The following is a 6144-nucleotide window of genomic DNA, read 5'->3' as shown; positions in this document are numbered from 1 at the left end:
TTTTATGAAAATTTATATAGATTTATTTGAAATTAAAGCTAAACAACGGTACTTCTAAAAAGGGACATTTTTTAGTCAAGAAGTGGCATTTTGAATAACAAGAAGGTATTCAGTGGCAATTCCGAAGCAGTTCCACCTTGAGTGACTTTTCAGAAGTCATTCATAGTCACAGTAGGAAAACTGCTACGAGCTTTCATTCCTTACCTGTGTAGCTCATGGATTTGAAACAGCTGTTTTGCCTAGCCTCTGTTACAGGGATGTATTAGTTTTACTTGCCAAACGCGACGCTGACAATTAAAACTAACGCACATCGAAAGTCTTTCATCTTCCATCCTACCTTCAGTCGTATAACGAGTAAACGTATTATAAAATATTCTATTTTAGCTACTCTTCATTGATGAAGGTATTACTTATATACCAGAAGGGCCTAAGAAGAGGCGATTCAGTATCGATTTTTTGGGCCACTGCCTCAATTAAGCTTCTACTTGAAGGAAAAGGACGAGGTAATCTTGACAGTAATTCTAAAGTGATACTACGTAGTCCTTTGGACAATCGAAGTTCCAAAGTGAAGCGCTAAACGTTCGCTAAAGGTGCGTAAGACGCTACACGGAAGCGTTCACTACGAAGGCTATTTTTCACTTCTCTAAATTGGAAATGGTGAGGTGCCGGAGATTTTGTCGTATTGCGTATTCATCTAAAATCGGTCATCTTTGTCTAGTAGTAAGTAGACTAATTAGCTAAATTATTTCGAATTTTATTACACGAAATGAAGCGTGTCCACGATCTGTTTTAACTCTGAACGTCTCAACCATTTTTATATTTAAGAATCGAACACTGGGCCACGATTTATTTTTTTTTTTTATTTCAAACAAGGAAATTACTTCCTTCGCGGTACGCATTCAGTGACAACTCAAGTTTAAGTTTACTTACAGAAAGTATCGTCTCTTTGGTAGCCGTTTAAAAAATCACTGCCATCGGCGCTATTTCCTGTCTTTGTTCAGTACGTCTACTTCTGTTTCGGGTTTCCCTATAAATTCTATTCTAAAAATACAAAATAGCTTTCCAGGAAAATGATACAAGTCAGGCAAGGTAACCTGCCACACGTTCTAAAACCAGGTCCTCACATCTTTCGTCACTTGCAAACTATTCGATAGCTTTTAATACGCTTAATTAAATAACGATAATGCATGCATATTGCGCTTTCAGGTAGAAATTAATGACTTATTTACACCTGCCTCCTTGCTCATCCTATTGTCGTGTTTGAGCAAAAGGCTCTAAAGGACATAGGCTGACGTTTTCCAATCTACGACACTATAATAACGATAATGACAGATTTACATGTTTAGCTCCTTGAATTTTACTGGCCACGGTATTGGGGCAACTTTTGTTTCGACCGTTTTAAATCGAGATAAATAGAAGTAGAGCATCATCTGGATGATAGAAAACTATTATATATCTAAAATCACAATTAAAAAAGCTCGCCTATTAGTAAGCTGGTTCGCAGAACATGTTCGTCTCACGCTTCAAGGAATTGCTTTAAGTAACGTTTTCACACAATACAAACAAAATCAGTGCACAATAAGAATATACCCTTAGTGCAAACATGGAAAAGCTTCCAGTGTATACCTATATCTATCTATAAGAAACTGAACACATAATCCAAGTGTTTCGGAGACCCATTTTAAGATTCTACTAGGACTATGTCCAGGGCTATTGTATCAGGCTTTTTTGTATTTGCCAATGCCTTTTCTCGTTTTACTAGAGCTCCCTCCGGAAGGAGCCATAAACGCACTGTTAAGCTAGGTTTCGTTCCCTCCGCGTTCCTTAGAATAAATAATTTGCCTTTACGTAAAATTCAATTAATTAAAATTACTAGGTTGTAAAAAACGATAAAACGACGCTTCACGATTCGGGTGTAATATAAGACCAATATTGATCGACGATGACAACTATGAACATTCTGCTCCACTCTTAATAAATGAGAAACAGACGAATGAGATAGGAAATATTTGACGCGCATCAATATTATATAGTGTATTATATATATTAGAGCGGCTAATTCGTAGTTCGTACTCGTATAACGGTAATGAAAATTGGTGGCAGCGACATAACAGAGAAAATGACTAGCCGAAAGACTAATCAAACTGACGGTGGCCAACGAGCCTGCCAGGTTACGGTCTGTGATGGAACGTTTGACAGAGTGTGGAAAGTTGTCACTGAAACTACAGTTTCTTGACCATTGGGCCTGGCTAATATAACAGGGCCTTGGAGACAATAGATTATTTGATTGATTTCTTCCAATTACGTAGAGTTTTGCCAGATTAGGCTTAGTGCCAGTTCGAATCGCTCTAGGCGACCAGGTGACGTAGGATAAGTTCAAATTCAAACTTTTTCCACTGAGAATAATATGCAGAGGTCCGCAGAAGTGATGAAAACTTATACGCGTTCACCCAAGAAAAGCGATTTCTGCTAAAGTCCGTTTGAGTTCAAGGCGCTGTTAATCCTCAGTCAGCCAGTTTGCGTAGTAGGTCAAGCTTTTGTGCCTGCTGTAGTGTACAGCGTCGCCTTCAAGTTAAGGATTAACGGTAGCCAGACCGGATCCGCTAACGGAAACAAAGCACCCTTGCGGATGCAAAGCTTCGAGAGGTGCCCAGTATGAAGTCGGGAGGTCTTGAAGTGGCAGTTGTTGGGAGAATGCAGCAAGCAGACCCTCGTCTGACCGTGGGTACTCGTCAACCAACTCCTGCTGTGACTTAGCGCTCCTGTTGCAAATTGCGCCAGCCTATAAAACACCCGCAATCATGCTTTGTCTTTCCGGAAAAACGGATGGACATGCAAGCATTTAGTAAACTGCACAGCGGATATAAAAGCGCTTTTACATCAGCCCTGGTGAAGAAAAGGGTCGCCGAAGGGGGTTTTGTGAGCCGAACACGTGTACTCGGAACGTGTGCCGCCATTTAAGGAACAGGAAATTCGCAGAAAACTGGTAGTGAGGGCCGATCGATTGCAGGAGTGCTAAGGTGCTTGCACGCAAAGCTCAACGGGTGGTCTCAGCAGAAAAAGATTTGCTTTAAATAGAAACGCCGCGGCGTGTGACTGCCAAGCCAGTGCCGTCGCAGATCTGTAAGTTTACTTTGAAAAATCAGCTGAAGGCGCAGACGAAAACATCGACTGGGGACCCTATTTTATAATACGTAGGCATAGTTTTATATGTTCGATAGTACAGCGACCTTGGCTGTGCAACCTTTATCTGGGTCTGCGTTTCATGAAATCGTTTCTGGCTAATCATGAATAAACAAACACCATTCTAAGCTTTATTTTCCATTTTATGATACGTAAGTGAAAATTTAGCATATAATATGTTACCAAGGAGATCCATCAAGTAAAAATAGGTAGTCGTTGGAGGTTCGTTCCAGTAGATATTGCTCTCTCTTCTCTCCAAAGGAGCCACTAATTTCCAGATTAAAACTTCGATATTATCCAAGAAATGGCTTTCGCTTAAGCCCCAAAACGTGTTTACAAACCTTGTTTTGCCCCTTTAGATTTTTAGAAAAAAAAGGTTCGTAACCTTAAGGCAGGTTTCTTGCACGCGGAAAATAATGATAATAGAACCAGCCATTATTATTAGTATTAGTAGTTGACTTTTACTCGAATTCCAACGTTAAAGCCAATGTTTATTATCGTGGCTTAGAAGTGTGCTTACATCGCCCTTGCAACAAGCTTTTTAGTAGCATCGGTGTGGGATGGATGCATTCATGGAAGCTCTCGAGCAGAATCTCAGTTCAGTAGGCGCACTCTGTACATGTACATGTGTACAAAACGAGCGACATATTCTAATGTCGGCTGTCGCTGGCACAGTTTATGCTCTCGCACACTCAGCACAGGTACATCACCTTGAAATCTCAAATTTGATTTCATCTTATGTTAGCGTTTTCACGACACTGTTTTCATTTAAACTATTATTTAGCTAGAAAGTATTATTAAAAGTTTTCTTCTGTATGTTTTATCATATAATGCATGCATTTAGATCACTGCAAGCCTTAGAAAAGAATCGATTTCCTGGTAAGATCTTCCAGGAGGTAGCTTTCTCTGTAGTTTGTGGCATTCTCCATATACCGGTGTCGAATGGATGATAAGGACATGTCTGCGCGCCCATAGACGCACTGCTTGCTAAAGCCGTAGTACGTTTTAGACGCAAAATGCAATATAAGAAATATCACTTTTTGATTAACCCACTGTGATTAACAAAGAGTTATCAACTAAACCGTAGCCCTAAAAAAGTCGGGTAGCTGACTTTGTAAAAGCAACAAAAACACAAAAAAAAAAGCAGTAAGAACTCAGGAGAAGAACAATGGTCAAGCTAAAACCGATAAGTTTGACAAAGCTAATGCTTTCTTCATTTATCAAGACAGCATTTGCTGAAATGTACACTTTTTTGTAAACTAATCTGCCCGCCTAAAGACACCATTGGGCTACTTCTATCTTCACACAGAAGTTGAAACCTGCTAATTTTAATAAGCTGGCGCTAAACACGAAGAAGCAATCAGTGTTTTTATTGTAAAAATAAGACGATTTGTCAAACAGCACTGCGGAAATGTCTGTTTTCCACCACTACACATAGTTATTCACCAACAATTCTCTATAGTCAGAAGGACGAGGTGCTTGTATTCCCACCCCCTTTTTAATGTACATACAACAGACTGTGATGATGACGGTGGGTACTAACGGCGGTGGGTCTCGGAGGAACAAGATAGCCTTGCGTGGCACCAGTGTTCTTCCTGTCTCTTTCTTCGTGCCATCGTAATGCTCTCGAAAGCAACTACACAACCGGTCACCCTTTTGCTCCGTCCAACAACGGCACGACAGGCAAATTCATTGTCACTCTCATGTCACGTCCACAATATACGGAGCACCAAGTTTCTATGGAATCTTGGCAGTCGACGGCGGTATTCATTATTTAGTGCAGGCCGCTAGGGGCAGTCGTACCTACGGCGCTAGGGAACAGAGGTGAGGATCGGGGAGTGATGGTTCTGTGCCGGGAACAGAAGCAGGACAGGTATTGGCTAAGGTGACTACATTATGCAGCCAGTGGCTTGGTGGCAAATCTCGTCTCATGCAGTTGGTAGCCCCTCCTAGCTGGTAAACCTTCCAACGGACAGCAGGCACTATCCAGCGTAATACGCAATCGCTTGTTACTGTTAAAGTCTGTCTACGGTCGACCAACGTTCTCTACCGTCTGTACCGAGCAGCGTAGAGGGAAAACGGGTGAATCAAATAAATGAAGCAGGAGAACGGGTAACAAAGTATACCGACTCACATAGTACGCATATGCATTGTTCTCCAATGCCCGTCCGTGTTTCGTCATTCGAATAAAGCTGGCACACGTTCGTGCTGTTTTTTTTTCGTTCCATCTGATGGCATCTCTCACTAATGTTGCCGTTGTTTAACGTGTGCAATAGGCAGTAGCTATTTTCTCTCGCGATACTGCTGTAACATGGACTCGTTCCACGTAACATCAACAACGGGGAAATTTGGGCAAATTCGTTTGTTTACTGACTTAAATTCACGTGCGAACTGGATCGTTGCCAAAAGGATTTGTTCATCCAATATTGAATGTGACCTTTTTTATGAAATGTATGCGTCATATATTAGATTGCAGCGCAGTAGTCTACGGTAAAAATTGAACGTGCTGCGCATAAGCCCCACTGGTCTGCCAAAAAATTTTCTATTTTCCAAGGGTTGACAATAACAAAGGGGTTTAAGCTCCGCTGACCATTCTTCTGATTCTTGCCAGAATCAGACAATAAGAGCGTGGTAAACAGTCACGAAGTCAAGAATCAAGGGCCATCAGTTGTTTCGTTTGAATAAATGTCGACTTGCACTTGTTTCAAGGGGATATGAACCATTGTATCTGTGACTGCGGTCGACTAACCATTGAGCAACTGCATCGATATAGATATTTATTTTCATTTATAATTATATATGCATTAAATTACTGAAAAAAAAAAACTCTAGCTAAAGATGTCAGATGACTTGCAAGACGGTCGATAACGATACCTATGAATTTTTCACAAGATTTAATCACTGCTTTTTTTTTTTGAAAATGTTGCAATCCAGCGGCTATGTGTCCGTGTGAATGCCTGC

The 6144-nt window shown here is 40.8% G+C and overlaps 1 long non-coding RNA gene across 6 annotated transcripts in view; it reads right to left on the bottom strand.

The window, feature by feature from the left end:
- The window catches only part of LOC111251423 (uncharacterized), a 53096-nt gene extending 47842 nt beyond the window's left edge, over positions 1–5254 (bottom strand). For 3 of the 6 annotated variants that reach the window (XR_015328562.1, XR_015328563.1, XR_015328564.1), the window contains exon 1: positions 4695–5254. This is a non-coding gene — a long non-coding RNA (uncharacterized LOC111251423). The remainder of the gene's footprint in view (positions 1–4694) is intronic. The other 3 variants (XR_015328561.1, XR_015328567.1, XR_015328566.1) reach the window with 1 other exon arrangement.
- Between the last annotated feature and the right edge of the window lie 890 nt (positions 5255–6144).

Source organism: Varroa destructor, unplaced genomic scaffold (assembly GCF_002443255.2).
Source record: "Varroa destructor unplaced genomic scaffold, Vdes_3.0 BEIS01000005.1, whole genome shotgun sequence".
In the NCBI taxonomy this organism is placed as follows: domain Eukaryota; kingdom Metazoa; phylum Arthropoda; class Arachnida; order Mesostigmata; family Varroidae; genus Varroa; species Varroa destructor.
The sequence above is the reverse complement of the archived record's forward strand: the minus strand, read 5'-3'. Positions and strand labels throughout refer to the sequence as shown.